The sequence below is a fragment of the Mobula birostris genome, chromosome 14 (assembly GCF_030028105.1).
Source record: "Mobula birostris isolate sMobBir1 chromosome 14, sMobBir1.hap1, whole genome shotgun sequence".
In the NCBI taxonomy this organism is placed as follows: Eukaryota; Metazoa; Chordata; class Chondrichthyes; order Myliobatiformes; family Myliobatidae; genus Mobula; species Mobula birostris.
This window is the reverse complement of record NC_092383.1, coordinates 86,476,869-86,486,693: the sequence shown is the minus strand read 5'-3', so window position 1 is coordinate 86,486,693 and position 9,825 is coordinate 86,476,869. Positions and strand designations below refer to the sequence as shown.

General features: G+C 43.8%; 1 pseudogene; it reads left to right on the top strand.

Annotated features, from left to right (window-relative positions):
• The first annotated feature begins 1,958 nt into the window (after positions 1 to 1,958).
• LOC140209404 (polymeric immunoglobulin receptor-like) overlaps positions 1,959 to 9,825 on the top strand; it is a 53,696-nt pseudogene continuing 45,829 nt past the window's right edge.

Sequence of the window (9,825 nt, the reverse complement as noted above, 5' to 3'; positions counted from 1 at the left end):
CTCCAGCACTGATACAAGGGCCCGGTAGTCATGCTGCTTGGCTAGCATTAGGTCGATGAGGGCTCACAGGGTCTACCCCTCCAGCACCACGGAAAAGTGCACAGCCACCTCGGCGGGCTCTACCTGTTGTGCCATGAGGCAAGTTTGACTTGCTCCGGGCGGCTGGACTGTTGTATCTGGGGAGCTCCAGGGTTGATCTTGTGGCGCTAATCGTTGAGGCCCTTTGGTCTTCCCCTTGCTCCAGCAGCATCTGCCTCATGCCCATCCTCCCATGGCTACGACATCTTGCATTCCCTGGTGCGGGTCGTGACAGAGGCGGGTGTTGCGCTCCGCCGTGTCCGCCAGGTTGGGTTGACTGGTACGCTCTCTCCGTCGGGGCTCCCTGGGAAGGCATGAAGCTCGGTTCCCAGGTCCTCCCTGGGGTCTCATCTCATGAGCCCGGTACGGGGCAGACATACTGCTCGGTCCTGGACTTATTACGCGTGTCTTAAGGCACTCTATACAACGTCGTAGCCCTTCAATCTCATTGTCAATTTTGCATCCCACTCCTGATACCAATGTGGCGAACATTTGGTCCACAATGACAGACGAGGAAACTCATTGAACTCAACAACCATTGTATTGTTATAAACCCAAAACAGTCTAGGAACCATGACCCGGAGAGTGAACCCAACCAGTCTCATACAGATGGGGGAGGTAACCATCACACACCTCCATTGCAGTTAGGGTGACCCACAAATACACAAGCAAATAACTGCATAATCCAAGCTAAAATGTAACAATAAAAGAACTGGAACTTCCCACCATAATCCCATAAAAACATTTGAACACAAGAGCAATAAATAGTGCTGGTCATTAGAAATTCAGGGGCGGTGTCACAATATTATGATTAGTTTTTCTTAGGGTTCTTTTACCTTAATCTGTCAAATCAATCCAGGTTCATTGCACAACACCCAATCCAGAATAACTGATCCCCTAGTGAGCTTAGCCACAAACTGCTCTAAAAAGACATCTCATAGGCACTCCAGAAATTCTCCATCCTGGAAACCGGCACCAACCTGATTTTCCCAATCTACCTGCACACTGAAGTCTCCCATGACCATTGTAACATTCACGAGAAAACCTGAAGGTGCTGGCAGTCTGAGCAACACACCCAAAATGCTGGAGGAACTCAGCAGGCCAGGCAGCATCTATGGAAAAAAGTACAGTCGACATTTTGGCCCATAGATGCTATCTGGCCTGTTGAGTTCCTGCAGCATTTTGTGGCTGTTGTAACATTGCCCTTTTGGCATGCATTTTCTATCTCCTGTTGTAACTTGCAGACCACATCCTTACTACTGTTTGGGTGTCTGTATACAACTCCCATCAGTGTCTTTTTACCTTTGCAGTTCCTTAGTTCTACCCACAATGATTCAAAGCTGTCCGACCATATGTCATCTATTTCTAATGATCTGATTTCATGTTTTACCAATAAAGCCAGCCCACCTCATCTTCCTTCCTGCCTGTCTTTTCGATACAATATGTATCCCAGGACATTCAATTTCCAGCTAGAATCTTTTCTCAGCATGATTCAGTGATGCCTACAACATCACACCTACCAATCCTCAACTGTGCTGCAAGATCATCTACCTCATTTTGTATACTGCGCACATTCAGATATAACACCTTCAGTCCTGTATTCACTCTTTTCAATTTTGTCTGCCTTTTATGTTGCAACTCATCCCGTTGATATATTTTCTAATCCTGATATTTTAGCTCTTCTCAGCATTTAATTTAATCCTTGGGAACTGTTTGAAAGTTTCTCTCTTGCTAAATATAGCTAAAAGCTTTGAAGATCGTCACTTCCTACTCTCCAGTTGTGGTTTTTGATCAAACTCCCTGCTGCTTTCTTCCTCATTTTTATTTCCCAGCTATTTCTCTCTGAGGACAGATAGGTCCTGGCTGGGTCTCTGCGAATAAAAAGATGTGGACTTCAGTTCTTCTGATTGGTTTCCTACCCGGTGAGTAACAAACTGCGCTGGACATTTGCATCATCAGTTTTGGTTTGGGGGTCATACACCATTTTCAGAACAGTATTTGAATACCTGTAGACACTAAAGATGTCAGAAACTGGAGTTCAGAGTTCACTCCTGGAGGAACTCAATGGGTCAAGCAGCTTCTTTCAGGGAGAGGGGAAATGTCAACGGTTTGGGTCGAGACCCTGCGTCACGTGTGAGTGGAGAGGGATAGAGTGTAAATAGAAGAGGGGGAGGTGTGAGACTGGGTCCACTAGGTGGTAGGGGATTGAGGAGGGGTGAAGCACAGTCGGCAAATAGAATGGAGAGGGGAAGGTGTGGAGTTTCAAGTGGGTGAGAGGTGAAGCAGATAAGGAGAAAAGGGGAATAGTATGGAGTCAGTCAGGAGAGAATATGTCCAGGTGGAGAAATCTCCTGGTGGCTGTTAAGCGAGAACATCAGGTCTGCCATTTCTGGAATCTGATTTCACAATGTAGGGATCACTATGAGATTATTGTCTTGAAATCAGTGTCATTCCTGGACCATTTCAGTGGGGCAATTAGTAAAGAACATTACTAGATCTAGAGTCAAAGGTAAACCAGGGTGTGTAGGGATGAAAGATTTCTGTCCTGAAAGGCCTTTCTGATCCAGATGGGATTTTGACAGTCTGGTAGTTGATCATTATCATTATTGATATGTGTTTTTAATCCAGAAATAATTAATAAATTATCTACATAAACTCTTAATGTATCCTTAAAGAAATTAAAATTGCATCTGGATTTCTAGACACTAAAGTACTAATGACCACTATTGCACCACCTTCTAATTACACAGAGAAATACTTGATAGGTACAAAATATAAAGTTTCCATCAGAACCAGAGGGCCTGGTTTTAGACATCATGAGGGGTTTCTTTCTGCAGTTTATAAACTGGTCTGTAAGTGAGGAGTAAATCAGGACACCAGCCTAATGGAGAGGACTGAAACATGATCTCAAATGATCCTACCAACTTCCAGCTCAATCAGTTTCAATAGATACATTTAATGTACATCCTGAAATTCTTTTTCTGAGCATACATCCACAAAAACAGAGGAATGCCTCAAAGAATGAATGACAATTAAATGTTAGAACCCCAAAGAACCCCCCAACTCCCCCTCTCACGCATAAGCAGCAGCAAAGCAATGATCCCCCCTCCCCCACCAGCAAAAAAGCATCAACACCCCACCCACTGAGCACTCAAGCATGCAGCAAAGCATAAATAAAGACACAGACTTGCAGTACCCCAAAGACTATTCATTCACCCGGTAATTCAACATACCGCAGGCGCTCTCGCTCCCTGATAAGGGAAAAGAGGTGTCCCTGTTTCACAGGTAGAAGGGAGGCATAACAAAGCGACTTGCTGATTTATGGTGTTAAAATTCTGTTGTGTTGTATTTTCCAAGCCCTGTGCCCAAAAGGCTCGGGCCTCTGGGCACACAACCTGCAGCCAGCTCGCCGCTTACGATCTTCCGTCTACTCCCACGACTCACCAGCCTTGAATCCGCCTGCCTCCAGAGCCACGAAAAGCCGGCACCCTGAAGGCGCGCTGACCTTCCAGGCTGCATCCTTGGCATATCGAAAAGCGACCAGTCGTGAGGCCCCGAAAGCAGGTCCCATTTCCACCAAGAACTGAATTGAGCGTGTAACCTTCAGGTCAGGGACTACAGAAGAATCTTGAGAGGGAAAAAAGAGCTATCAAAAGATAGAAATAGAGATGTTTCCAAAATGTCAGCAAAGGAGTTGCCGTTAGGCTCCGCCTCCAGATCCAATTTCCTGGAATCTGAGACACACACACACAAAAATCTGGGAGTATTCCAAATTAATCCTTTGGGAACTTTGTGTACATTTGAAGGGCTGATAGGAGGTAATTGAAAGTTTAATATTGCCGCTGTCCCCCAGTACTGCACTGGAGGGTCAGCCCTGGGTTTCTGCTCAGGGCTCTGGAGTGGGAAGTGAACCCACAATGTACTGACACAGGGGAGAGAGCACTGACACAGCTGACACAGTAACAGCACTGACTGCACTTCACACCAAAATCATTAGCCGTGGTAACACGTGCCACTTGCTGGACGTGACCTGGACGGGTTTTTTATTGTCATGTTCAAAAATATTAGTTTGCATTAATTGGTCCTTTCTCCTCAAAACTGAAAATGCCTCCCTCAGTTTCAGGTGCATTGTGGGCAGAGAAATATGTAAAAGGAGTTTTGGGAAGAGCGATCACAATCGATTGTCACTATGAAGAAAAGCACCGCTCACACAAAAAGTATTGGTGTGATGGATGGACTCCACTGTGTTCAGTTTTAGTGGAAACAAATGGGCAGCACAGACGGAGTGGATGAGTGTCAATCACAGATAACCCAGAACAGAAAATATTTACTGTTACTGTGGATGATCACCACTCTGGAGATACAGGATGGTACAGCTGTGGAATTAGAACACCAGGTCTTGATACGAGATATTATTTACATCTAGAAGTACATGAAGGTAGGTTTCTCAGTGATTGACTTTGTCCCTTCAGTAGAATAAATGTCTCATCCATGTTTTCTCCGGGAAGGGTCTGTGCATTAGATGTCCTGGGGAGTGACAATGTGCTGATCCCAGGGTGAAGCTTGTTGAATGGAGAAATGCCCATCTCGTGGATGTGTCTGAAGAACAGCATTCTTCTCCTCCTCCTGCTCAGCCTCTGCACAGATTACAAGATCTTTGTCCAGACACTGTCCATCCCTAACTACCATTGCATTAATATCAGTGCCAAATATTTCCCTTTCTACGGCAGGTCATTTTCTCATGAAAGCCACCAAACATGTGACGGATATCTCACAAGTTGCTGCCTTTAAGCACTCAATGGCCACTTCATTAGGTATCTTCATAACTAATAAATAGGCCACTGAGTGTACATTCATGGTCTTCTGCCGCTCTGACCCACTCACTTCAAGGTTCAGATACTCTTCTGCACACCACCGTCATAACACATGGTTATTTAAACTCCTGTCATCTTTCTGTCAGCTTGAACCAGTCCGGCCATTCTCCTCTGACCTCTCTCATAAAGAAGGCATTTTTGATCACAGAATTGCTGCTCACTGGATACTTTCTGGTTCTTTTGCACCGTTCTGTGTAAACTCTGGAGAGAGTTGTGCCTGAACATCCCAGGAGGTCAACAGTTTCTGAGATGCTCAGACCTCTCCATCTGCCACCAACTATTATTCCACAGTCAAAGTCACTAAGAGCACATTTCCTCTCTATTCTGATGTTTTGCCTAAACAGCAACCAGACATCTTGACCATGTCTGCATGATTTTATGGACTGTGTTGCTGCCACATAAATGACTAATCTGATATTTGCATTAATGACCAGATGAACAGGTGTAGCTAATAAAGTGGCAGAAGAGTGTTTGATTTTCAGATGTTCATTCAGAGTCTGATTGTTGAATTCCTTCCCACAGAACCTGTGTCTGTTCCTGTGCTTCGATATCTGTCACCAGCAAATGTCTCCCGTCTTGGGGGCTCAGTGTCAGTTTCCTGTGAGTCTCTCCAGGGATCCCTTCCCATTCAGTACACATGGTATGAACAAACCTCATCTGGGCATCCAAAGATCTCAGATACCAATAAACAGGCTCTATGTTGTCAATCCTTCAACCAGCAGCACCATCAATATTACTGCAAAGCCTCGAGTAAGCTTGGAGTAAAATACAGTGCAATGGTTAAAGTGACAGTCTTCAACAACGGAGAGATCTGCAGTTACGTGACAGAAATCAATGGCACCAGTAAGTTCTACTTTCAAGAGAGGATACATTTAAATATTTCTTTTTGTTACTCTGTTACTGCTGCTCTTATACTTCTAGTGAGAGTAAGGTATGTCTTTGCATTTGTAGAAGCTACACATTGCAGCCTCCATGGGGTAGAAATAAAGTGCAGTAAACAGTTAAGTCTGTCACTTCCTCCTGGAAGATGTGGAGCATCTCAAACATAGTTGGACTTGCACCTCCATGAAAAAGAAAGAATTCCATTCATACTTGTGACTTCTGCATTGAAGATGTGAGAATGGGTGTCCAGTTGTGAGACAGTGACACTGTCATATAAACAAAAGGAAGGACTCTGAACAAGCAGTATGAAAGAAATTCGAGAATGTCAGGGGGCAGGAGTGAGTGTAGTTGCTACTACTAAGGAGAAGGTGCTTGGAAAACTGAGAGGTCTGAAGGTCAATAGGTTGCCTGGACCAGATAGACTACACCCCAGTGTTCTGAAGGAGGCAGCTGAAGAGATTGTGGAGGCATAAGAAGTGATCTTTAAAGAATATCTGGATTCTGGAATGGTTTTCTAGGACTGAAAAATTGGGAATGTTCCTCCACTCTTTAAGAATAGAGGGAGGCAAATGAAAGGGAGCTAAAGACCAGTTAGCCTGACTTCAGTGGTTGTGAAGATGTTGGAGTCCATTATCAAGGATGAGGTTTTGGGTTACTTGAAGGCACATGATTAAATATGGTTTCATACAGGGGAAATCTAGCCTGAAAAATCAGTTAAGACTCTTTGAGGAAATTACAGGCAGGATAGACAAAGTGGATATTGCTTACTTGGATTTTTAGAAGGCCTTTGACAAGGTGCCACACTTGAAGCTGCTGAAGAAGAAACCACAGTAGTACTGGAAAGATTCTAGAATGGAAAGAGGATCGGCTGGCTGGCGGGAGGCAAAGAGCGTGAACAAAATGGTGCCTTTCCGTTTGACTGTCAATGACTCAAGGTTTTCCACAGTGGTCTGTGTTGGAACCACTTCATTTCACATTTCATGTCAACGATTTGGATGACAGTGTTGATGACCTTGTGGCCAAGTTTGGGGACAATAAAGTCAAAGTGAAAGTCAAAGTTTGCACAGTTTCTTATCCATTGATCCTGTTTACAGTTACTGTTCTGTAGGTTTGCTAAGTATGCCCGCAGAAAAAGAATCTCAGGGTTATATGTGGTGAGAAGTATGTACTCTAATAACAAATTTTTACTTTGATTTTGATGAAGGGGTACGTCATTGAATCCTATCGAATATTGAAAGGACTAGAAAGAATGGATTTAGAGATACAAACAAGGCTGCTGCATTTCATGATTCTGAACAGGATAATAAACGCTCAAATCTCTTGTAAAACACTACAGCAATGTTTGTCATAGGTGAGGGATAGGCCAGTGTTCAACTTAAGCTCCACAAGGCTGATATATCTCTGTCCTGAACTGACGCTGTGGCCTTCAATTAATGGGCTCCTAAATTGGCTGCAGTGATGACTGGCTTTGTGTCTGTGACTCATTTTCACGAATTTCAGTTCTGAATGTAATTTGCTTACTTTTATGGTTTGCACGATTTGACAGTTTTTTTTCTAAATGTGTTCTATTTGGTTTCTTTGTTTTGTGGCTGCCTGTAGGAAAATGAATCTCGGGGTTGTATATAGTATACATACTTTGATAATCAATGTACTTTGAACTTTGAACTTTGAAATTGAAGTGTAATCTGATTGGCTGAGTCCATAAGCTGTCACACTTTTTTTTAGATTATGAAGACATGCAGTCCTCTTTTATTGTCATTTAGAAATGATACAATATTTCCTCCGGTGTGATATCACAAAACACAGGACAGACGAAGACTGAAAAAAACTAACAAAACCACAGAATTATAACATATAGTTACAACAGTGCAACAATACCATAACTTGATGAAGAAGTCCATGAGCACAGTAAAAGTTCGAAGTCTCTCAAATGTCCCACATCTCAGGGAGAAGGAAGAAAAACTCTCTCTGCCATACCCGACCACGGTCCGACTCTGAGTCATCTGAAAACTTTGAGTTCTGATCAGCTCTCTGACACCGAGTACTGAGCGCCATCTCTATCCGAACGATTCGTCCTCCATCTCGGTTGCCAACAGCAGGCAAAGCTGGGGATTTTGAGGCCTTCCCTCCGAAATTGAATTCTGAATTTAAACTTTCAGAAGTGTAATCCAGTTTAGAGAGGATGCTGCAGAGTCATGGAGTTACAGGTTATGGGTACAGGTGTTTCAGCCCAAATCGTCCATGCCGACCACAGTGTCTTACTGAGTTTCACCCATTTCCCTGTATTTGGTCCACATCCTTCTAAAGCTTTCCTGTACATGAACTTGTCCAAATGTATTTTAAATAGTGTATTTGTACCCACCTCCAACACTTCACAAGATCACAAGACAAAGGAGCAGAAGTAGGCCATTTGGCCCATTGAGTCTGCTCCGCAGCTCCCCCATGAGCTAAACTATTCACCCATCTAGTTCCAATTTCCGGCTTTTTCCCCATATCCTTTGATACCCTGACTAATTAGATACCTGTCAATCTCCTCCTTAAACACCCTCAATGATCGGGCCTCCACAACCATATGTGGCAACGAATTCCACAAATCCACGACCCCCTGGCTAAAAAAAATTCCCCTCATCTCTGTTTTAACTGGGTACCCTCTAATTCTAAGACTATGGCCTCTTGTCCTGGACTCACCCACCAAGGGAAACAACCTTTCCACATCTACTCTGTCCAACCCTTTCAACATTCGAAACGTTTCTATGAGATCTCCTCTCATCCTTCTATACTCTAATGAATACAATCCAAGAGCCGACAGACACTCCTCATATGTTAGCCCCTGCATTCCAGGAATCATCCTCGTAAATCTTCTCTGAACTCTCTCCAACATCAGTACATCCTCTCTAAGATAGGGGGCCCAAAACTGCACATAGTATTCCAAATGAGGTCTCACTAATGCCCCATAGAGCCTCATCAACACCTCCTTACTCTTATACATTATTCCTCTTGAAATGAAGGCCAACATAGCATTCGTCTTTCCTTACCGCCAATCCAACTTGGTGGTTAACCTTTAGGGTATCCTGCACGAGGACCCCCAAGTCCCTTTGCACTTCCGATATTTGAATTTTCTCCCCATCTAAATAATAATCTGCCCGATTATTTCTTCTTTCGAAATGTACAACCGTACATTTATCAACGTTGTATCTCATCTGCCATTTCTTTGCCCACTCTCTTAAACTGACTAAGTCTCTCTGCAACCTTTCCGTTTCTTCAACATTTCCTGCTCCTCCACCTATCTTGGTGTCATCCGCAAACTTGGCCACAAAACCATTTAATCCATAATCCAAATCATCGATATACATCGTAAAAAGAAGCAGCCCCAACACCGACCCCTGCGGAACACCACTAGTAACCGGCAACCAATCAGAATAGGATCCCTTTATTCCCACCCTTTGCTTTCTGCCTATCAGCCAATGCTCCACCCATTCCAATATCTTTCCTATAATTCCATGGGCTCTCATCCATTAAGCAGCCTCATATGCGGCACCTTATGGAAGGCCTTTTGAAAATCCAAATACACAACATCCACAGCCTCTCCCTTGTCAATCTTATTCGAGATTACCTCAAAAAATTTCAATAAGTTGGTAAGGCAGGATCTTCCCTTCATGAAACCATGCTGGCTTCGGCCTATCTTGTCATGCATCTCGAGGTATTTCATAACCTCGTCCTTGAGGATTGACTCCAATATCTTTCCAACCACCGATGTCAGACTAATAGGTCTGTAATTTTCTTTCTGCTGCCTCCTTCCTTTCTTAAATAGCGGAACTACATTTGCGACCTTCCAGTTCTCCGGAACCATGCCAGAGTCTATTGATTCCTGAAAGATCATTTCCAATGCTTCCACAATCTCCAAAGCCACCTCCTTCAGAACCCTTGGGTGCACCTCATCCGGGCCGGGAGACTTATCTATTCTTAGTCCACTTAGCTTCCCAAGCACTTT